Source organism: Thalassophryne amazonica, chromosome 22 (assembly GCF_902500255.1).
Source record: "Thalassophryne amazonica chromosome 22, fThaAma1.1, whole genome shotgun sequence".
Lineage (NCBI taxonomy): Eukaryota > Metazoa > Chordata > Actinopteri > Batrachoidiformes > Batrachoididae > Thalassophryne > Thalassophryne amazonica.
The window spans coordinates 23,048,779-23,074,109 of record NC_047124.1 but is presented as its reverse complement, the minus strand read 5'-3'; the positions used below and the strand labels follow the sequence as shown (position 1 = coordinate 23,074,109).

Here is a 25,331-nt window from a genome sequence, read left to right as displayed (position 1 = left end):
GTGTGTCGGGGGGGGGGGGGGGGGGGGGGTGTTATCCAGTGTCCGACAATATGAAACGTGTCCCAGTGTATGAAAAGCCACATTTTCCAACATTACCATTCCTGTCAATCAAATGTCACTTGCAGAAACAATAACGGGTAATTTTCTGGTTCAACAGTCTCCTGCACTTGGACACTCACATCAGTGCTCATGTGCTATTCCAAGTCTTTTGGAAAAGCCTCTGCACGCTGTAAAATGCAGTCGGGATGCAACTGATTCTTTTCATAATCATTTAATCAAAAGATCATTTTCTCAATTCATTAATGAATCGTTAGTTCCATAAAAAGACAGACAAATGGTGAAAAAGTGCTGATCAGTGGCTTCCAGAGCCGAAGATGATGCATTCAAATGTCTTCTTTTGTAACAACAAACAAAGATGTTCTGTTTATTGCCAGAGATGAGAAGAGTAAAATAAACAAGAAAATATTCACATTTCAGAAACAACCAGAAAATTTAGTTGTTTTTTTTTCAGGAACTCAAAAAAAAAAAAAAAAAAAAAATCAATTATCAAAATAGTTGCAAATTAATTTAATAGTTAATTTATAATCAGTTAACTGATTAATTGGTACAGCTCTAAAATGCAGCGCCAGCTAGCTACCTAGCTAAGAGAATCACATGTGTTCAAATGTCTTTGGTATGAAGTCTCTTTGGACAACTATCTTGTTTTATCTACTTATATAATTCAACAAAAATATACTCTGCTGATGTATACGAGTACATGCTTCCAAAACTAGACTGTTAGGTTACAGTTAGTTGTACAACAAGACTGGACAGTAGAAGTACATCTTTTAAGAGATTAACTGCTTGACACTGAACTAGCCAGCTAGCGTAGCTCAGGTCATCAAGTGGCTACCTGGAGCAGTCAAAAAAATAAATAAATTTTAAAAAATACCTATTTCTACTGTACAGTCTTGTTGTATAACTAACTTTAACTTAATCTGGTTTTGCAAGCTTTTATACTTCAGTGGAGTAAAATTTTGTTTTATTCACTCAGTTAATCGAGTGGCTAGTTAGCTAGCATGTTTATCGCTTAAGAGCAAAATTGCTGAGGCTGTTACAGAACATAATATTTTCTACTCAGGTCTTCATCTACTAATGTTAGGTTACTATCCAGTTCATGATTTGCATTGATCATATTTGATAACTGCGTGTAATATTTAGCTTCCAGGCCTGCCAATTCTGCTAAATTGACCACTTGACTTGTGTGACATCTTAAGCATTTTTCAAGCCACATCAAGGTGAAGTTAAGTCAAGCTCAGCATTAGTTTCAGGGGAGTCACATCTCGCCCCTGCTGGCGATGAAGTTCGCGGCAAGACTGGAAATAAATATTTTCAGACAAGTAGAAGGCGGCGTGTCAGATTTTATCCAGCTGAGCTCTGTGGAGTGTGTGAGCTAACACAACCCCAGGACATGGCTAATTACGCTGACACATCCAATTGGACATTACTCTCGCCAGTTAATCAAGAGGAAACACAACACAGAGAGAGACGGCAACATGACTGATTGCAAGAGATGCGCGCCATGCGTGCAAAATCTCATCTTATTCTGAAAAGGGCAATGCCTCAGATATCACGCAAAGATAACTCATGGTGAGATTAATTACTGCATTGTACTGCTGTAGCAGAAAAGCATAAGGTAATCAAGACAGGAACTCACTGTTTCTCCACTGGTCGTCCTGAGAGGCAGGGGGATACCTTCCAGTGAGATAAATAAACAAATTAAAATCGGTTGATTACGCAGATAGGTCCCCCAGCATGGCAGTGCCACAGTATTTTTCCACAATACTGTTTTGATTTTCCCATCAGTCATATGAAGTGTCCTAACATTTCCCTCCAATTCCTGTGATCTCTATGATCTTCACTCCTGTAGATGATGCTATAGTGCTAGTAGGCTGGTTGCCTGCCAGTACCCATTGCTTCCCGTATTACTTTAGCCACTAGCATTGCAAAAAATATAGGAGCAGTAATCTTTTAAAGCTGACATGTGGGTCCACTTTGGTTTCAGAACAAAAACAGGACATACATATTCAGATAAAACAAATGCTGTTTACAAGGTTTGTCATAGTGGAAAACCTGAATTCAGTCATTATGAAACCACATTGCATTATGTGGTCTTAACTCTAGGTGGCACCCAATAACTTTTATTCTCAGCTGTAGTTTTTATTTGCAGTAAATTGTGTGTATCATGAAGAGTAGTGTACTGTATTGCAACACATTTTACATTGTGACCATGTAACATGATACTTACCATATCATGGCATATGTAACATGAATATGTAGCATATCACAGCTCAAGTATCGTGATACATACGCTACAACTCTGCTGAGAGTCTGCAGATGAAAAGGGCTTCATTGATTTTAATTATAGTAACGAGCTGCATTTTACTGTCCTTAATGATAACAGCGTTGTAACGACGGAACCAGAGTACCCGTTAGTGCAAAAATAATGGCATTAATAAAGGCGTTTATTTTAACTACTGTGGCCTATATATATATATCTATATCTATATATATATATATATATAGATATATATATATCTATATATATATATTCTCCACTCAGATTTACAATAGCCAATCACAGATTAGTCTTTCTGTCCATCATTTACCTGTATTTTGGCATGCTTGGCATCAGAAAGTTATGTTGGATCCAAAAGGATCCAAAAAGGCTAGGACCAAAAAATATATCAGATAGGTTCCCAATGACAAATAGCATTAGAGCTTACTGCCAACAGCTAGCCAATCAGAGCGCGGTATATGAAGCTCAGGAACTAGCTGACAGACGCTGGTTGAAAAAATGCCAACAAACACGTCAACAGCAGCAGAAAATCGTCTGCCAGCGAGGTTTGCTGAGTTCACAGAGGAGGAACTGGTGGAAATATTGAACTTCAAGGATGCCAAAAACACTAAGAAGGTAGACAAGCACGCTACTGACGTTTTAGAAGCATTCATCGCATCAGAGTCAATCATGCTGTTCACAACAAAATAAATTGATCTAATTTACTTGACTCTTTGTTGTTTGCTTAATTTGGGAGGGGGGGTGGAGAACATAACAACTGATGGATGGCAAGTCGTCCAACATAGAGAAATATTGGATGATGGACTCCTTACCTTGCATTATTTGTATAATATATATATATATATATATATATATATATATATTATACAAATATGAAACCAAAAGATAAAAAGGTTTAAAAACAAACAAACAAACTGGACGCTACACAATCGTCTTCAGTAGACGGACAGATGGCAGGATATATTTGTATCATGAGGTCCTTAGTAATATCACCCCTAAATCAGACACACAGCTCATAATTAGCTGCTGTGCAAAATGTCATGAATTTCACATTTCAACAGCTAAAGTGATGCTAAGTGCTAGCGACCATAACTTCACTTTGGAAAATAGTGTTTGTTTTGCTCCATTACCTTTGGTAAAGCTAAATATGCAGAAGTGATGCTTCAGATTGTTGAGTGAATTGTCTGCAGTTAAAAATTCTTTACACATGCCACAAGGATGTACTGTGCAGTAATGTGAAAGATATTTCTCTCACATAGATGCACGTTTTAAAAAGCTACAATGGAAAACTGAATAAATAAATTTTTTTTTAAATCCTGTTTTAATTTTGCTCAAAGGCTGCAGACAAAAATGACAAATCCAAAGATGGCAAAGGGGTCTCAGAGGAGGATGACATTTGTCTCCTGTGGAGGTCCTTCTCTCTGACTCGGGTCAAAGTACTGATGCCACAAAGTCCTATTATTGCTTATTATTGAGGTCCTTTTTTGCTCTGAGCATTCATGATTATTACTGAAGGCGGCAGCACACTTCATCCGAGAGAGTTCTCTTTTCTTTTCTTTTTTAAATTGCCTCAATAGGCTGTTGGTCCTTGGTGGAAGTAGTGGCCCTCCAGTTTTACACAATTAGACAGTTTGATACTGCATGCACATTGTTTTTCCATATTTTCTGTTCAGGCTATCAGAAAAATGAACAAATAAATAAATAAAATGTAGATACAATCTGAATACGTATGCTAAAAATTAGATTTGGGCTGCCAATCTGAACATGGCCAAAATAGGCATGGAGAAGGCAACAGACACATGGACCCCCCTCCCCCAACACACACACACACACACACACTGCTAGCAGAATATCCCAAAATTTTGGAAGCGCCGTTTAAGGTAAGCTAAAAACTGTTCCCTCAGAATTTTGCTGGTCTATGGTGACACCAACACATCTGCATCTGACTACACCTCAGTTTTAAACGAACACAGCCACAAGTGCACAAATGAGTGAAATTATACTCAGTATTTATTCAATGTGGGTACTGGACAAGAAAACCACAACTTCATTGGATGAAAAGAACAAATAACTGTGTTACTTTGCACCAGATGAAGCATGAATAAACAGCCATTGGGGAACTTAGGGCCCTGTCCCACTGGCGTTTAGGAGGATTTGCGGATGGAATGCGCACAAAAGTGGCCCACATCCGCCAAACAACCGCAGTAACTGTGTAACATTCCTGAATAAGTCGGCCGCCATCCGAACACGTCCGTGATCATCCGCAGAGCCACGCATGTCCGCAGCCAGGATTTTTGAGCGGCTCAAAAATCCTGCTGCGGATGAGATCCGCATCACTGCCTGAACACATACTGAAGACATACGCAGGACATACACAACCAATGCGCCGCATATCCCCTGTCATCCGCTGATATCCGCAACCGACGGGTTGGCGTGGCTTGGCGGCGGACCGGGACAGCGTGCAAAACAGATATGACGCGTGCCCAGCACGGCCACATCACGGTCGCAAATGGTATGTCGCGCATGCAGACAGTGTGGGCACGGATGAAGCGGGTGCATCACAGCCGCCGCGCCCCTCATGGGGGCGCGTCCGCAGTCGCCTTCGCTTCTGTTCCCTGTTATATCCGCTTTTCTTCCTCATGTATTCGCTGATCCACCCCAGGACATTTGTCATTTCCGCCCACCTTTGTTGCGGACGCTCAGCTTTTGTCTCCATTTCATGTGCAAATCCTCCTAAACGCCAGTGGGACAGGGCCCTTAGACTGAATATAAACAGAACAGCAGGAAATAAAAGTAAACATCCTTCAACTTGAACATGATGTAAACTATGTTTATGTAACCAGAGATAACGTTCATCCACGATGTGAAGCCTGCTGACACCAACTCAACACTTCTTCTGGCCCTCAGATTGAAAACCTCGGAGAAAGATGCTATGTTGTCAGTCAACAGCCTTCAGTTGCACTGAGCAACACTGAGGGATGACGGCCTGCTGGCGGGATGGATGAGGGTTGAAAACAGTCATCTGCTGTCACATCAAATCACAGTAACAAAGATATTTCTAAGCCAGCACACCAAGTTATGCTTTTAGCTGGGGTAGTTTAGGAGTGTGTGCACTCGAAGATGTGCCAGCATAGAAATCACAAAATGGAATGGATTTACCTTGTAGCGTTCCAAAATAGAAATTAACTCACATGAATACATGCATTCAAATATTTGGGGCCACAGGCACAAAACTGTCTATTTACGAATTGAGTTTAAGAAGATAATTTTAGAAATTAGAAAACAGCTGTTTACTCACCAATATAACTAGGAGTTCGTGGTTCAGATGATGAGTTCAGCTTCAAATCTGAAACATTTTTCTTCTAAGGTGGATTAGAACTTTTTTGTGGAACACAGCACCAACTAATGTACAGGAGGGACCTAGCAGTCAATATGTGTCACCAATTTCAAAATGGCTCTTTTCGACCAGCCGTGCAGTGCTGTGACATGTCAGTCATCTGGGTGGCACCTGGAGTGCCCATTCAGATTTCAGGGGAATCCAGTGCAACCCAGCTACACCCATGCCAGGAAGTGTTTAACATTTGTCATTTCCTGTTTCACTGTGGGCTCAAAATTTGGCACTTCCTGTTTCAGTGTCAATTTGCCATTGAATTCCTGCGATATCTCATTTATTGTCAAACCAGGAAGTGCTCAACATTTGACTTTAAATTATTCAAAGAGACAAACAAAAAGTTACACAGAAACCTTACAGGTGATTAAATACAACAGCAAAAACAACATACCAAAGAACATGTTAATTTAAAATACTAAATACTAAAATACCCTTGGCTGTATGAGCCTTGTGTTCTTTATGATTTGCAATTGTTTAATTAATTATTAAGATCCTGTTGTCTTACATACAATTTGTACATGTTCAATGAGGCTTTATTGTCACTGATATGAGGCAATGTGTTGATATGAAGCAATCTAATCATCTGCAGTCTGATCCCTGCGATCAGTTGTTAAATATTATCATGCTGTGTTCTTGATATATTTTATACACACTGCATGCCTGCAGCTGCCTCGAGGAAAAAAAACCTGCAATTTATGAAGAACAATTTGGTGAAAAGAAGTCAAACATCCAAACAAAGAGTTTGGCTCTGTGTTATGAGAAAGCTCCACCAGTCATAAGACAGATAAAAACACTCAGTGTGTCATGAAATTGAATTTACCACCACAGTGTGGGTTCTGTGGAATTCTATCCTGTTGAATGGACATCCTGGGAGTGCATCACTCGGAGGGTAATGAAGTGCAGTGGATCTCCTACAATGCGAGTGTCTCCAGCAACCAGCTTGACAGAAAAGGAGTTCAGTGCAGTTTCCCACAAGTGCAAAGCCTAAATGTGAAGCCACTGTAACTCCTACATGACCTCAACTGTCAACAGCGTTTGACAATTAGTCTAATTACTCAAACAGCCATAAAACACTGTGGAGGAAGCTCTAAAGTTTTGGTTTTGATCAGGGGTCAGATGTGGATTCTTGATCATTTTGGGTTTTTTTTTTTTTAATTGTACTTTTATTGTTTTCATAGCCACTGATAGAACCTAGACATGTAGCACGTTAAATGCAGGATGTAGCTAGGTAGTGATAAGTAGAGTCCAACCCCTCTAAACTGTTGATATGACCCACCTCAAGTCTTATTAAACAGTAATCAGGATCAAAGATCATCAATCAGGATCAAAGGTAGGTAGGTAGGTAAGTCGATTGATCGATAGATGCCCTTGTAGATCAGGGTAGAAAGGGTCTAACCCCTCCAAATTCTTGATATGGTAACTCGAGCCTTATCAAACAGTAATCGGGTGCAAAGGTCTTTGATCAAGATCAAAGTTCAGCAATCACCATCACATTCAGCTACTGGGATCAAAGATGGGTAATCATGACAAAAGGTGAACAAGAGTTAAATCACAGTAACCATTAAAGTCATGAGTGAAACCTCAATGATCAGGATCAAAGCTCGGTAATAATCAGGATACATTTAGATCAAAGTCTACGATACTATAAAGCACAAATGAAACAACGGGTACACCACATTCTATGACAGAATCAAGTCGTGTGGGAGCATGCACTGGTGACGCCCTTTGCCACATCCACGGCACCCTGCGACTACTTAGGATACAAAATTTTGTACCAGTTATGATACGGTTAAAGATCCCCTTTTTGGAGCATTAATAGAAATTACAACAGTAATAACAATTAATCCACTTGAAAAAGAATTGCTCAGCCTGGGTATTGGTTAGCACAGTTTTTCTGGTTAGTCATTACAATAGCATTTTCTTTTTTTTCTTTTTTTTTTGTAAAGCCAAATCCCAAATCTAATACCCTAAACCTAAAAAGGCAGATGCCAAACAAACCGTCTTTGTGTGATCAACGCCTCAGGTGATAACCTGACCTTGCTGTCTCACAGGATATGGAAAACTGACGCTGAGGCCGGATGGGAATACTTTAAAGAACCTACACCTTAATTGTGTTGTCTCCCCCCGCCCCCCAACACACACACACACACACACACACACTTCTCTTTTCAACTGTCAGTAGCAGAAGTCATTCATAAATCGTGTGATGTTTTACAACACAAATAATCCAAAAGACATGTCAGTAACACAGTGCATTCCACATCCACAGACACGGCACCACATGAAATCCAAAGACAACACTGCATCTCCGTGTGAAAAATTATGAATATAAGACTAACACTGAGGGGGTAAAGCACCAAGCGCTCATGCTCTGGCTGCACATGTGTCATTCTGAGAACTTTATTGCTCTGCATTTCCTTAACAAATCCAAACAACGAGGCCATCGTGATAAAGTCGTCCTACTTCTTTGACGTTAAGATACTGGATTTTTCTAAGATGAAAACTAGCAATGTGTCAAGAATCCATTTTATGAGATGCTATTCATATCTTTTTACAGAATACAGTATGAGCTAAAGAAGCATATTTGTGCTGCAGACAATATGCGGATAATGTTGCACTTTCTCTACCCCATCAGGTAAGGAGAGACATATATAGGAATAAGGCATTAACTTGTGTTGCACCGTGGAACCGCCTTGGGTCCTGGCTTGCAATCACGGGGGCAGACATGAGGTCCATCTGTCTGGCACAGCTAGTATTTCATATTTCCTTTTCTAGGGGATTACAATGTCAGAATTGAAAGGTGCAACTTATCTTTGGTGCTACCAACTGTAATACTGGATGAGAGAAGCATTCTCTACATTAATACCACTGCTCTATGGTCAAAAGACAGAACTGCCGGCCTTATTGTGTCTGACAGCCCCAAAACCAGATCACGCGCAGCCGCCTAATCCAAATAAACTATCTCAGCCACTTTTGCATGCTCACATGCACAGATAGGTTTCCCCTTTTAGCAGCCATGGTCAGTTATTCTCGCACAGTCTGCAGAATACCCCAGCGCCTGCTTTTCTCTGATGCTTTTAGAAGTGCTGATGGTCAGCATGTGCCAGGCCATGTGCTCCGCCGCTTCCCCCGACTCTCCAACCCCCGTGGGCGCCATTGTCCTACCATGTTGTTTACAAAAGGGACATCGCTGAAGTGACAGGGTGTTCTACAACATGAAGTGAAACCTCCAGAATAAAAGATGCAACTGCAATTCAAGTGAATATAGTGGAGCTAAATGGAAAACCATCACGTTGTTCCTCTTTTCCTACAATGAGCAGTGAGATGGAGCACAAGTTATGTAGCGATATAATATCAGACAAATTCCTGAACAAGTTCTTGCCTACTTTAATTTAACCTTTATGCATACTGGAAGTGATACACATGAACATAATTTGTGAATGCAAGCGAGGCACGAGGCCCTACGACGTGGAAATCCCTTTACGGTTGCACACTGTGCACAACCCATATGAGGATCACTGCTGCGTTGCACCGGGTGGAGGCTACAGACTTATATCTTCTTGGCAAGTCAAGTCTGGAAACATGTTGATGCAGCGTGTCGCCACATCCACCACACTATAGAAATGCCTTCTGTTCTGGATGGCAACCACACAAGAAGACATCTTTTCCATCCCCAACTCTCGAAAGTAACCACCTTCCCTCGACAGCTAGGGGAAATGTGGGCGTCCCTTTAGCCCCCTCCAGCCGCTAGCATCATCAGCGCTGAGGCACCTGCATGCTGGATCATGCAGAGAGAAATGTACCACATGGCTGAAATTCTGTAGGTAACACCCCCTCACTATGCAAGTTGTACTCCTCATCTGAGTCTCCCCAAGTATCTGCTTGCTTGACACAATGGCATTCCAGCAGTAGCCAATGAACCCCCCAAAAGACTTAGTACACAAGGCATCCAGAATCTTGGACCTTTGTTCTCCTGGAAAGATCTCCTGCAAAGATCTCCTTCCTGGGTGTTTCCCAATCTCACAGGACAAGTAGACATGAAGGCCACTGCCAAGATCAATGAATGTCTCTTCAAGTTCAACACTGTCACTGCATACACACGTGTTTCAGATGGCTGAATCCAGGGAGTCATTAAAAGCCTCAATCTGGACTTCCGGTATGGCGCTGAGGTGAGCAGACGTGCTGAACAAGTGCTCCCAACACGGTCGGCTAACTTCCCTACGCTAGAGCTGTATTAACCTTCTGGAATCCATATACTTATGAGGAAAAAGGGAAAGACAACAAAAAGTAACGGTAAACTGAGCCAGATACAGAAAACTGGCGAAAGGGACTCGAAAGAAAAGACCGACGAGGAGGCATGTGACCAACACATGGCTATGGAGGGGCTGCAAGTTAGCATCGGCGCTATCCACAAAGAGATTTTAGCTATCCGTTCAGATGTGAAAGAAGAACTAAGCTGCTTTCGTGATAACCTCTCCGGTGACATGAAGAGAGACTTAAATAATTTTAGGGAGGAGGTTAATGGAAAGTTAAACGAAATTGTGGCTGACATGAAAGAGACCAAGGACAAGGCGGAGGAGTCGCTACAACGCATAGCAGAAATAGAGGAGTGGATTGCGGTGGCGAGAGAGGTGCTGTCTCAAACTACAAGCAACCAAGATAAGATTCAGGCCAAGTTGACTGACTTAGAAGCGTACTCGAGAAGAAATAATATCCGTGTATACGGGATTCCCGAAGACACAGAGGGAAACAACTTGCTGGGATTTATTGAAAGTTTCATTAAGGCTGAATTGTCACTCCAGGATATTGACCTAGCTATACAACGCTGCCACCGTGCTCTGGGTCCTAAACCACCGCAGAATGCTAGCCCCCGCTCCGTGGTGATCCACTTTTTAGCATACAAAACCAAGGATTTGGTGCTTCGCTCTGCTTGGAAAAAAGGAGAGATTTGCTTCAATTAGCAGCGCATATACTTTGACCAGGACTACCCGGCGGAGACTCAAAAGAAGAGGAGAGCTTACGCTCCTATCAGAAAACTGCTGAAAGAAAAAGGGCTCCGCTTTCAAACGCCGCCGCCAGCTAAGCTCCATGTGTTTTTTGACGGTGGCACAGTCACATATAACAGCGCAGCTGATGCCTTAAAGGATCTCAGGAAGAGGGGCCTCACACCTGACCATAACAGTAATGACGACCCCCACACAACGGCGCCGATGGAGAAACTGGATAAATTGTCCTGGGAGAAGGTGGGGGCCAAACGACAGAACCCGGGTGCTCGCGGAGAGAGAGCACGGAAAAAACTCAGCGGATTTCGTTATGATGCCGGGGACACGGCCTCGTCCCCGAGATAAACACCACTTATATACATATTTAACATCTCTGCAGTAAGATTTACGATCATTTGGTGTTTCAGCGATTCCCATGATGCCTCTGGCGGGTGCCTACACTTCCCAGAATGCACTGCAGTGCCAGCAGTAAACAATGGCAAAGTGAGCGCTAATTCAGTGAGCTCACGAGCGATCACGATCACACTTTCTCTCAGGTTGTGAGGACTGTCTAAAGGAGTGATGTCTGTGATGAATTTCTGTTGTGCCCTGATGGCGTTTTGTTGTCCAAACCTAACGAGGAGCGATCGCATTTTACCCAGAACCAGAACTCTGCTGAGGCAACATCCCGTACGAGTCACGGACCACCAGATGGCGCCAGATTTCACATCTGATAACTATTTCTCATTTAGCCCCCCCCCCCCTCCCCCCCCAATGTTAATACAATATACGTTGCTGACTGCTATATATAGTTTACGATACCCGACCGTCTTGGGAGCCGGTTTAGAGGCTCTGATTGTGCACTGAGCGAATACTCATTACTGAGTTATGTCAGCTTGCACTGGAGAGACCCCCCATCATCTCTTCAACCAAGCCTCTATATTGAGTCACTTTGTTTTGGAAGTTGAATCTTTATTATTTTTTTCTGTTTGTTCACAAGTCATAAATTTCTTGTTTTTGAGTTCTATCTATGTTCAAATGTTAGGGTCACCCTGGATGTGTAAGTTAGAGGTAACAACTTTATTGAATGATTTATGTTTCAACGGCAATATAAGATAACTCTTAATGTTCACGGGTTACAGAATCCAATCAAAACAGGAAAACTCATAGCTAAGATGAAGAGGGAACAGCAACACATCATTTTCTGGCAAGAAACTCACCTAACAAAGAAGGACCATGAGAAATTAAAAAAAAATGGGGTTTAAAAAGACATTTTATTCTTCCCATACAAATGGGCATACAAGGGGCGTTGCAATATTAATTGCAGATAAAGTAGACTTCCAGTTATCCAAACAGATCACGGACAAAGAAGGGCAGTTTGTTCTGGTGAAGGGAACGATAGACTCAAATGAAGTAACTTTACTTAATGTATACAGACCCCCAGGACACGATAAAATATTAATTGATAGAATATTCGATCTCATAGTGGCAGAAACTTCAGGTATCTTGATATGTGGAGGGGACTGGAATGCACAACTACATCCCTCCCTTGATTCCTCAAACCCTTTAAAAAAAATTAACTCTGAATCAATGTATAAAAAAATGATTAAAAGGACTGGCCTATGTGATGTGTGGAGGGAATGTCACCCAATGGCTAGGGAGTTCACCTTTTTCTCTCACCCCCATGCCGTCTACTCACAAATTGATTTTTTTTTTTTTTTTTATTCAGAACAGACAGGCACAGAGTCTTAGATTGTAAAATTGGCATCAGGGATGTGTCAGACCACTCTGGAGTATACTTGAAACTATATTTATATGTCCAACCTAAGACATCGATATGGAGATTCAACACATCCCTGTTAAATGATAATACATTTGAAGAATTTATTAACAAAGAATTTATGGAATATGAAAAATTTAACAACAGCACAGAAACGTCCCCAAGCATCGTTTGGGACGCTGCAAAAGCTGTACTGCGAGGAAAAATCATTATGTGGGCATCAAGGAAGAAAAAGGAAAAATCTGAGCAACTCGATCACTTGACAAAACAGCTAAACACATTAGAGCAAAAGCATATAGAGACCAAAGACCCTAATGTACTACAGGAAACTGCAACCATAAAAGCAGAATTAAATAGGAGACTCAACCACAAGGTGGAACTTAAACTCAAACATAGTAAACAAACTTATTATGAAAATGGACCTCGAGCAAAAAAAATACTGGCCTGGCGACTTAAACAACTGGACAGATCCATCTTTAAAATTAAAAACCCTGCTACCAACCAGATGTGCTTTACACCAGATGAAATACATAAATCATTTGAAATATACTATAGAAAATTATATAGTCAACCTGAACTAACCGAACTCCTGTTAGTAAAGCAGTTTTTAGATTCTCTGGACCTTCCCTCAATTGGCGTAGAACAAAACAAACAGATAACTGCTGATATAACACAAGCGGAGTTTGATAAAGCCATCTCAGAATTGAAAGCAAGCAAGGCACCAGGTGGAGATGGACTACCCGCTGAATGGTATAAGACTTTTAGGAAGTCCATAACACCTTTACTGCTAAACTGTCTTAACCATGTGCTTAAAGGAGGCGAGACACCACCATCCTGTCATGTCATAATATCTGTCATACCAAAACCAGGAAAAGACAAAATGGAATGCAGTTCATATCGACCCATCTCTGTTTTAAACACCGACTATAAAATTTTTACTTCAATAATTGTTAGCAGACTAGAAAATATTATCCCTGAACTGATTGATACGGACCAGACAGGATTTATTAAAAGCAGACGTACACAGGATAATGTAAGGCGAGCACTACACCTTACCGACATTATGAGTAAGAGTAATATGAAATCTTTATCAATTAATTTCGATGCTGAAAAAGCCTTTGATACTGTACGTTGGGAATATTTATATCTGGTCCTACAACGTTTTGGCTTTAACAATACAATTATAAATTGTCTGAAAGCAATATATAACTTGCCAGTCGCCCGGATTAAAATAAATGGCGGCCTCTCAGGAGTAATTCCCCTGGAACGAGGATGCTGGCAAGGATGCCCACTGAGTCCCATTCTCTTCGCACTTTTCATAGAGCCACTTGCCCAAAAAATTAGGGAGGATCCAGGAATTAAGGGAATTGTATTTAAGGGAAGAGAATACAAAATATGTCTATATGCCGATGATGTCTTGGTGACCTTATCTGACCCCGATGCCAGTCTACCTAATCTTATGTCCAGTTTCTATCAATTAGGGCTCTACTCGGGTTATAAATTAAACATAGAAAAAACTCAGACGTTATGCTTCAATTACGCACCCAGAGGATATAAGTAAACTGTACAAATTTAAATGGAAAACAAAAATCATGAAATATTTAGGCGTTAATATCACTATAAATCTAAACAAAATATATGAAGCAAATTATGGCACTATGACTAACAAAATGAAAAATGATTTGGACAGATGGGCTCCCTTAACACTTGACTTATATAACCGAATAGAAATAAGGATGATTGTCTTACCCCAAATATTATTCCTTTTCCAATCCTTAACATTGGAAATCCCTAGTAAACAGTTCGAGTGGGACCGAACCATCTCTAGGTTTATATGGCGGGGAAAAAAAACCGAGGGTACGCTATAAAACTTTACAACTACCAAGAGTTAAAGGAGGATTGTCACTCCCATGCTTGAGAAATTATTATAGAGCAGCACAATTGCAGTATGCGGTGTACTGGTGTGAAGACGGGTATGATGCAAAATGGAAGGAGCTAGAATTGAGTCAATTTGACATTCCCCTTCAAGCTCTGCTGAGTGAAAAATACCTTATCACTAAACAGTCAGAAAAGTTATGCACTTACACTCGAGCCCCCCCTCAGCATCTGGCTCAGAGAGCTCCGTAATCCCCTTTTTGAGAGAGGAACACGATAACTAAAATGGATTGAACACGATATGGATTTTAGACCAGCACAGCTTGACTTTAGATTTAAAGAATGGACCAAAAAAGGCATTACTTCATACGGTGTAATCTCTTCTGGATCTGACCTTGAAAGTTTCCAGCAATTGCAGGAAAAATTTGATCTCGACAAGCGAGACTTTTTCAGATATTTGCAGCTCAGACATCATTTTAATAAAAATGTTAAAACATTAGAAAACAACTATCAAGATATTAACATCTTTATTGATGCCTACAAAGGCAAATCCTATAGGAAGAGGCTATCTAGAATATATGCGTGCCTAGAGGCCTACAAAAAACATCAACACTATACATTAAAAGTACATGGGAAAAGGAAGCAGAAACAATACTGACAGAAGATGACTGGCTCAACATATGCCAAATTAATTCCACCACCACAAGCTCAGGGCAATGGAGGGAATTTGCGTGGAAGAATATTGTTAGGTTCTTTATAACTCCCAAAAGGACATATCTTCAGACAGGCAGGGCTGAATCTGGGCATTGTTGGAGACATTGTAATAATGTGATGGCTGACCATTTTCATATTTTCTGGGGTTGCCCATCGATTCACTCCTATTGGTTAAAGGTTGTTAAAGAGATAAGATTAATTATTGGCCTGGAAATTCAACATAATTTTCAAACTATATTTTATGCAATCTACCAAATGAAATTAACCATCGGGATAAGTACCTTTTGAAAATATTACTGATAGCAGGGAAAAAATCAATAAAGAAATGGCTTAATGGGGACCCACCGACGATGGCCGAATGGTCAGCCACCGTAGAAGAAATTTGTGAAATGGAAATGCTTACCTTTTCCCTAAGACTTAATAGTAACAAGGCCCAAAAATATTGGTCAAAATGGTTAACATATGCAAAGGCAAAAGAAGCATAAAATAATGCCCCCCCCCCCCCCCGTAAATCATTCTGTACATTCGCACCGGTCAATTTCCTCAAATTGAGTTGAGTAGTCCATGATAATATAACAGCCCCAGGGGACACTCTCCCCATTAGTCCGTACTAGATGGACCAACTTAGGTGGTTCATGTACTCAAGGTGGGTGGGACCGAGCAAATGCCCCAACTCCTTCATACTTCGCATTTTATCAAGGTTTATTGTAACCCGTTGCTATTCAAATCTACTGCCTATGTTGTTATTTTTTTTTTTAAATGCACCCCCCCCCCCCCCCCCCCCCCCCCAGTGACCCACCTGTTCTAAGTTCTATACGTGGTATATTTTCTATGCTCTGTTCTTCACTGTAAGATTAGGAAATTTGGATTAAAAATAAAACTAAAAAAAAAAAAAAAAAGACTGCAGTTACAAATATTCAAATTGCGATGGCAACCACTGGAATTTTTGTTAATGTGAAAGTATAATTTGTACTGTTTTCTTTGTTTGTACCATTTTGAAGAATGTCCTGCACTAATTGTTCTGTTTTTAAAAAATCAATAAAATCTAAGTTTAAAAGCCTCGATCTTAGTCTTGATCCAGGACCATCACAATCCAAGACACTCAGATTTCTTACGGAGCTTTAAACATTTAATAAATCAAATAAATTGGGACTGGTACATGAAAGCTAGGTAGTGCAATACTCATGAATTTGGTTCTGCAGTGGAAAAGCATCTACAATCTGACCCTGACAAAAACAATGCAGTGTCTTATTTTTGTTTCCCCTTGCCTTGTTCTCGTTCCCTGTTCTGGGAACATTAGCAGCCTCGTCTTTCATCAAGTGATTCTTTACACCTTTGCTCTGGGCTCAATGGTCAAAAAGTGATCCTCTCTTAAAGTGTGAGATAACAGTCAACAGAAAAGATGCCACACTTACTACAAAGCAACATCTATCTATATATATATCTATATCTATATCTATCTATATAGATATATAGATATATATATATATATTATACAGAAAGAGGTTCATACACATTCAGACAGTGAACATTTTTATCATTTTTGCCTCTGAACACCACCATGGTGAAGTTCAGTCGATTTTCACAGCCCAAAAGTAACTGGACTAAATAAATATGAAGATTGTTGTTTATAGAAACAATCACTTTTACAGCCACTTAATTCAAATCAGGGGATGGATACATGAACATTTCCAAGGCAATCATTAATAAATACAAACAGTATTTACTATATTTACCATATTCCCTATGGTAAATATGTCTGCAATCGGCAGTTCCTACAAACTGAGTGACCATGTAAGAAGGAGACGGGTGTCTATGTGTTTTTGTTTTGTCATACAAAAGAATGGTGGAGCATCCAAATAGGTGGAAATTCATCCTCTGGGGGTATGAACGTGCAGAGGGACTGGCGGTGTTGTAGCAGCCCGACAAGCTGGCGTGCACATTTTTTCCCGACTCTACCCATCTGTTCATGAGGATTACTCACACGGGCAGACACAGAGCAGGAGAGTGGAAACTGCAGGAGGCCAAAGCCCAACAGAGGACCAAGGAACTACTTTCATCATCGAAACGGAAAACAAACTAACTTTTGAGTTGAATAAATATAGCCTGCTGCAATTACAACTGTTACATTTATTTTTATATTTTTGCAAATTTATTAAAAAACAAAAACAAGAAATCACATGTATTTAAGTATTCACAGCCTTTGCTGAATACTTTGTTGATGCACCTTTGGCAGCAATTACAGCCTCAAGGCTTCTTGAATGTGATGCCACAGCTTGGTGCACCTCTCAAGCTCTGTCAGGTTGGATGGGGAGCTCATATACAGCCATTTTCAGATCTCTCCACAGATGTTCAATCAGATTCAGGTCTGGGCTCTGGCTGGGCCACTCAAGGACATTCACAGAGTTATCCTGAAGCCACTCCTTTGATATCTTGGCTGTGGTCTTAGGGTCATTGTCCTCTGAAGAGTGCTCTGGAGCAGGTTTTCATCTATGAGGTCTCTGTACATTGCAGCATTCATATTTCCCTCAATCCTGACTAGTCTCCCAGTTCCTGCTGCTGAAAAACATCCCCACAGCACGATGTTGCCACCACCATGCTTCACTGTAATGATGGACTGGTTTCCTCCAAACATGACGCCTGGCATTCACACCAAAGAGTTCAATCTTTGTCTTATCAGACCAGAGAATTTTGATTCTCATGGTCTGAGAGTCCTTCAGGTGCCTTTTGGCAAACTCCAGGTGGGCTGCCATGTGCCTTTTACTAAGGAGTGGCCTCTGTGTGGTCACTCTACCATACAGACCTAATTGGTGGATTGTTGCAGAGATGGTCGTCCTTCTGGAAGGTTCTCCTCTCTCCACAGTGGAATGCTGCAGCTCTTGGTTACTTCCCTGACTAAGGCCCTTCTCCTCTGATTGCTCAGTTTAGATGGGTGGCCAGCTCTAGGAAGAGTCCTGGTGGATCTGAACTTCTTCCAGTTACAGATAATGGAGGCCGCTGTGCTCACTGGGACCTTTGAAGCCACAGAAATGTTTCTGTACCCTTCCCCAGACTTGTGCATTGAGACAATCCTGTCTTAGAGGTCTACAGACAATTCCTTTGACTTCATGCTTGGTTTGTCCACTGACGTGCACTGTCAACTGTGGGACCTTAAATGTAGACAGGTGTGTGCCGTTCCAAATCATGTCCAATCAACTGAATTTGCCCCAGGTGGACTCCAGTTATGCTGTAGCAACATCTCAAGGACCATCAGTGAAAAGAGGATGTACCTTCATGGCAAAGGTTGTGAATACTTAGGTACATGTGATTTTTTAGTTTTTTATTTTGAATAAATTTACAAAAAAAAAAAAAAAAAAAAAAAAAAAAAAAAAACTTTTTTCACATTGTCATTATGGGGTATTGTGTGTAGAATTTTGAGGAAAAAAAATGAAATTCATCCATTTTGGAATAAGGCTGTAACATAACAAAACATGGAAAAAGTGAAGTGCTGTGAATACTTTCTGGATGCACCGTACATACTCGTACTCTGAGCTGTAAACCGGACAGCACAAGATACTACATGGTCTTATTTAGCAGTGAAACAGAAACCAGACAACATGGAGACATGAACAAATCTGACATACCTACTTGTGAGGGATTTATCTCTGCTTCCTCCTACCAAGATTACATCTATATTCAGAAGTGGAAAACCTGCAACAGGGAAAAATACATAAATATCTTAAAGTATTCATCTCAATCCTTTTAGCAACAATAAAAGTGCATATGTGCTGCCATAAGTGACTGGGTTGAGTGCATCGTCCAAATGTTTAAATGAACACCATCAGGTCAGCTGCAGTCTTAGTCCTTGCCGCTGCCAATTTTATTTTAGGAGGCATACTGGAGCTTCTCTGCAAAAATATCTGGAGCTGGCCGCGAGTGAGAGACCTGCATGCAGTGCACTAGCGTTTTTATACTGACCGCCGCCTATCAGCCGTTTGGAACGCCGTTAACCAGGAGGTGGCATTTAGAACAGCGTACTGTCCGCTAGCGCCGCCGTTTTGTCTGCCTCTGTCGCGGGTTAAAACGCCTTTGAGGACGCCGATGTGGGCTCTATCGCCGTTTTACACGCCGTTGGTTAGGGATACAACTCTGGCCGCCAATTACTGCGGTGTAAACTGCGGCACTACAGGAAGGGGCGGGTTGACATGGCGATTAAAAAGTATCAAACGCCGTTGTTCGCGTTGTCTCTGTCATCAGGCCACTTCTCCACGAGCGCTCCCGGAATTGTACGACATGTTAAATAATTTTTTCACGATTCCCGGTGAAGCCGGAACCAAACCACGCCCCCGTGCCCCGGTGTTAACTACGGCGTTTGATCCCTAAAATGGCCCAGAGGGGGCAAAATCTTTGCCGGGACGCTTCCGGGAGAGTTTACTGTCTATGTGTAAACGGGGCTTTAAGGTTTTTGTTACAACTCTGGGCTGAAGTCCAAGGACTCATCCAAAGTCACATAGGGCCCCAGTGTGTTGTCCACCAAAATGTCATGGAGAACACACATATTAACCCGGGTTACACAATTAACTAATGTTTTGGATAACAAGACCAGTGCACCAGTAACCCGCAAGATGGAAATAATCAAGTAAAGTACAAGTATGATAAACCTATTCAAGTACAGTCCTTACAATGTGAGAGAATGTCAGACATGACATTTTGGCCATGTCACGTGTTTTTCTAGGGATGATCCAGTAGGCAGGTGCCTCATTGTTGAAGACGCTGGAGAAGACCAAGGGGATACCCACACTTAACCAGGCTGTGGTAGATTGATGGTAACTTTTGAAAGATGGGGACAGACCAGTTGTCTGCCTGGCGAACGGCCAGTTGGGACCCAAGGTGGTTTGATAGTGTGCTGGATGTGGTGAGGTGCAGTACCAGTACATGTTCCTGGAATTAACAGGTGTGTAAGTAAGTGTAAGTCACATCTGTCAAAAATGTATTGTGAAAAGAAAAAACATATGTAAGTCACACCGGCGTATAACTCTCACCTTGTTTCTGTATGTGGATCTCACTTTGTAACATAGCATTTCCCTGGGGTTAAGTTGAACAATACGCAGAAACTCAGTGTAGCACATGTGCACACCACATCATGTGCTGATTTTGAACATAAGGATTCTTAGATTCCAAAAATAACCAAGGTCAACAAATAAACATGAACTGAACAGTATATTGGACGTTAGTTTGGACGGATGAAAATCGTAAGGTGGACACAGATTGCTGGCCCACAGTGACATGGATTTATGCAGGAAGCCCTGTGCACACCACAGAAACCTTATGTGTTGAACATAAGGTTGATTGACATTTATTCTTTTATTAATGGAGTTTATTTTGTTTAGAGCTTTGATTTGTAGTGAAGCCCTATATAAATAGTTATAATTATTACACTTATTAATGACGAAAGCGTGATTTTTCATTATATAAGTTGCAACAGAGCGTAAGTCGCAGGACCTCCCAAAATTAGTAAAAAAAAAAAAAACACAACTTATACTCTGGAAAATATGTTGTGTCAAACCCTACGTTTGAGTTGCATATAGTCCTTCAGTCCCAGCTGCATTCTCCCCACAAGCGACCCATATCATCAACAACCATGGTCTGATTGAAACGGATCAGAGACGGTAAGCGTGAAAGCACCCCGAGGAAAATTTCCACTACTTTAAGCGAATAGAATTCATTCATCATGTGTGACACAAAGGCTCTACATGAACATATTCCCAAGTCTTCAGGGAATATCCAGTAAATTACTTTGTCTTACTCAACACAAGGCCTTCTATCAATAACCCAAACATCTGCAGTCACTTTTATTATTTTTCCCTCCAGCGTAGTAACACGTATTAAAGGTTAGCCACCGGCGCATCCACAGTAGCCCCCACCTCCTGCAAACAGGCATCCATCCGTGACTGTGAATGCATTATGATAATCTCTAGAGAGACTCTCCATTCATCTCACATTAACAAAACAAATGTTACGCACTAAAACACCATCCCATTTAGGCATGGGACCATTAAAAGTGTCATTAGCTCAGACGAGACAGATTATGTGTGTGGTCATTAATAAGCCGAGGTCAAACTGATTGACCTCTGGATAATGTCAAAGACGAGAGAGGGGCCGTTCCGTTGACCACCCGGTGAGGATACGCTGAATAGAACGGGTGCCATTAGGGGAAAAAAAAGCCAATGCAAAACCATGACCTGTTGCTATGGAAACATAATGATGGAGGAGTGCATCATTTAAAAAAAGTCATGTGTAAAATTGGTGTATCTGATTAAAAGTGTCATGAAGCTGAACTATATTTTGGATGAAAACAGAAATGAATGTAGGGATGCTGAAAAATGGAATTTAATTCCACTGAGCTGATTTTATCTGAAATAAAAAACTGAAACTGAGGCCGAAAAAGACAGACACTGAAAGGAAACTGGGGGAATAAAATAAAGAGAGGGAGAAGCTAATTAATGCCGACGGGAAAGTCCCACAAAAACCACGGCGAGATGGGCCAAGCAAGGAGAAGGAGGGGAGACAAACAGAACGGGAGCAAAAGGGAGAGAGAAGACATTTAAAACAAAAAAAACCGTGAAGGGTAAACGGGAATCAGAAACATGCATTATTAAGTGACAAATCTAAAAGCGCTTCATCACAGCACAAGGGACAAGGGGGGATGGAAAGAGATATAAAAGGAAAGAGAACAGAAGAGAAGAGCTGGAAGAGCTGACCCTCAATACGTCACCATGGATACAAAAATTAGAGATGGGAGAAAGAGACGGCGGATCTGACAGAAATAAGAATACAATTTCCTTTAAGAAAGTATCTGTCAAGGAGTTCTTCTGTTCCTTTTATTTGTCTGTTAGCTGAATACAGATCAGAGAGAGATTTATTTCCCATGAGATAACCCTATCCCTAAGGGTTATCTCATGAGAATGTCCCATGGTCGGCTCCCTCGAGACGTCTTCCAAGCACGTCCAAATGGGAGGAGACCCTGGGGAAGACACAGGACACGCTGCAGAGCTTACATTTCCCACCTAGTTTGGGAATGCCTCAGGATCCCCTGGATAGAGTTAGAAAAGTTGCCCAAGGGTAGGGAATACTGACTACTTGATACACTGCCACCGCGACCCAGACCCAGATAAGTAGCAGAAAATTAATGAATGAATAACTTAATGAATCTAAAGTTTGTGTCCAGATTTTTCAGCCATACAATGATTTCAACATCTGTAAGTCCATATCTATTGTTTCCAAAATGCACAAGTCTGAATGGAAGAGATTTATTATATATATATCATTAGTGAGTCATTGCGTGACCGAACGCCGAACTGTTTACACAGAGACTGCTACCTGCTGCTTTGGACTCTGAACTAACAGTCTTTTTCAAGACTTTTTCAAGACTTTTTCACTTGTGCTTTTTCACTTCACCTGTGCTGCTCCACAGCGTGTCTGGTGGATTTTTTATTTTATTTTATTTTTTAGCACCGTTGTCGTGCGTTACTTGTGCTGTTCCATGGCCTGTCTGGTGGATTTTTATTTTATTTTTTAGCACTGTTGCCGTGCGTTACCTGTGCTGCTCCATGGCCTGTCTGGTGGATTTTTATTTTATTTTTTAGCACTGTTGCCGTGCGTTACCTGTGCTGCTCCACAGCCTGTCTGGTGGATTTTATTTTATTTTATTTTTTAGCACTCTTGCCGTGCGTTACCTGTGCTGCTTCTTGGCCTGTCTGGTGGATTTTTATTTTATTTTTTAGCACTGTTGGCGTGCATTACCTGTGCTGCTCCACGGCCTGTCTGGTGGATTTTATTTTATTTTATTTTTTAGCACTCTTGCCGTGCCTTACCTGTGCTGCTTCTTGGCCTGTCTGGTGGATTTTTATTTTATTTTTTAGCACTGTTGCCGTGCGTTACCTGTGCTGCTCCACAGCCTGTCTGGTGGATTTTTATTTTATTTTATTTTTTAGCACTCTTGCCGTGCGTTACCTGTGCTGCTTCATGGCCTGTCTGGTGGATTTTTATTTTATTTTTTAGCACTGTTGCCGTGCGTTACCTGTGCTGCTCCACAGCCTGTCTGGTGGATTTTTATTTTATTTTAGTTTTTAGCACTGCTGCCGTGCGTTACCTGTGCTGCTTCATGGCCTGTCTGGTGCCTTAACTAAAGCACTCCTTCTGTTGAATTACCTCTAAATTATTTACACATTATTCACTTTGCGTGTTTTTAGGAATCCGCTAGGTTAGCGTAGCTACTAGCTCTTAGCCGATTTAGCATGGCGGCTTCTCCTGTCTCTCCCGCACTTTTCTGCTCTGGGTGTGAAATGTTTAGTTATTCCTCGGCCTCCTTTAGCAGTAACGGTACTTGTAATAAGTGTAGCTTATTCGTAGCTTTGGAGGCCAGGCTGGGCGAATTGGAGACTCGGCTCCGCACCGTGGAAAATTCTACAGCTAGCCAGGCCCCTGTAGTCGGTGCGGACCAAGGTAGCTTAGCCGCCGTTAGTTCCCCCCTGGCAGATCCCGAGCAGTCGGGAAAGCAGGCTGACTGGGTGACTGTGAGGAGGAAGCGTAGCCCTAAACAGAAGCCCCGTGTACACCGTCAACCCGTTCACATCTCTAACCGTTTTTCCCCACTCGACGATACACCCGCCGAGGATCAAACTCTGGTTATTGGCGACTCTGTTTTGAGAAATGTGAAGTTAGCGACACCAGCAACCATAGTCAATTGTCTTCCGGGGGCCAGAGCAGGCGACATTGAAGGAAATTTGAAATTGCTGGCTAAGGCTAAGCGTAAATTTGGTAAGATTGTAATTCACGTCGGCAGTAATGACACTCGGTTACGCCAATCGGAGGTCACTAAAATTAACATTAAATCGGTGTGTAACTTTGCAAAAACAATGTCGGACTCTGTAGTTTTCTCTGGGCCCCTCCCCAATCGGACCGGGAGTGACATGTTTAGCCGCATGTTCTCCTTGAATTGCTGGCTGTCTGAGTGGTGTCCAAAAAATGAGGTGGGCTTCATAGATAATTGGCAAAGCTTCTGGGGAAAACCTGGTCTTGTTAGGAGAGACAGCATCCATCCCACTTTGGATGGAGCAGCTCTCATTTCTAGAAATCTGGCCAATTTTCTTGGATCCTCCAAACTGTGACTGTCCAGGGTTGGGACTAGGAGGCAGAGGTGGGGTCTTACACACCTCTCTGCAGCTTCTCTCCCCCTGCCATCCCCTCATTACCCCATCCCCGTAGAGACGGTGCCTGCTCCCAGACCACCAATAACCAGCAAAAATCTATTTAAGCATAAAAATTCAAAAAGAAAAAATAATATAGCACCTTCAATTGCACCACAGACTAAAACAGTTAAATGTGGTCTATTAAACATTAGGTCTCTCTCTTCTAAGTCCCTGTTGGTAAATGATATAATAATTGATCAACATATTGATTTATTCTGCCTAACAGAAACCTGGTTACAGCAGGATGAATATGTTAGTTTAAATGAGTCAACACCCCGAGTCACACTAACTGTCAGAATGCTCGTAGCACGGGCCGGGGCGGAGGATTAGCAGCAATCTTCCATTCCAGCTTATTAATTAATCAAAAACCCAGACAGAGCTTTAATTCATTTGAAAGTTTGTCTCTTAGTCTTGTCCATCCAAATTGGAAGTCCCAAAAAACAGTTTTATTTGTTATTATCTATCGTCCACCTGGTCGTTACTGTGAGTTTCTCTGTGAATTTTCAGACCTTTTGTCTGACTTAGTGCTTAGCTCAGATAAGATAATTATAGTGGGCGATTTTAACATCCACACAGATGCTGAGAATGACAGCCTCAACACTGCATTTAATCTATTATTTGACTCTATTGGCTTTGCTCAAAAAGTAAATGAGTCCACCCACCACTTTAATCATATCTTAGATCTTGTTCTGACTTATGGTATGGAAATAGAAGACTTAACAGTATTCCCTGAAAACTCCCTTCTGTCTGATCATTTCTTAATAACATTTACATTTACTCTGATGGACTACCCAGCAGTGGGGAATAAGTTTCATTACACTAGAAGTCTTTCAGAAAGCGCTGTAACTAGGTTTAAGGATATGATTCCTTCTTTATGTTCTCTAATGCCATATACCAACACAGTGCAGAGTAGCTACCTAAACTCTGTAAGGGAGATAGAGTATCTCGTCAATAGTTTTACATCCTCACTGAAGACAACTTTGGATGCTGTAGCTCCTCTGAAAAAGAGAGCTTTAAATCA

At 41.4% G+C, this 25,331-nt stretch overlaps 1 long non-coding RNA gene across 1 annotated transcript; it reads right to left on the bottom strand.

Moving 5' to 3' along the window:
- Window positions 1–10,816: 10,816 nt before the first annotated feature.
- Window positions 10,817–23,298, bottom strand: LOC117503912. Its single transcript, XR_004558692.1, has 3 exons — window positions 23,288–23,298; window positions 17,676–17,679; window positions 10,817–11,083 (listed from the first exon to the last, which is right to left on the bottom strand). It is a non-coding gene; the product is annotated as an uncharacterized LOC117503912 (long non-coding RNA).
- Between the last annotated feature and the right edge of the window lie 2,033 nt (window positions 23,299–25,331).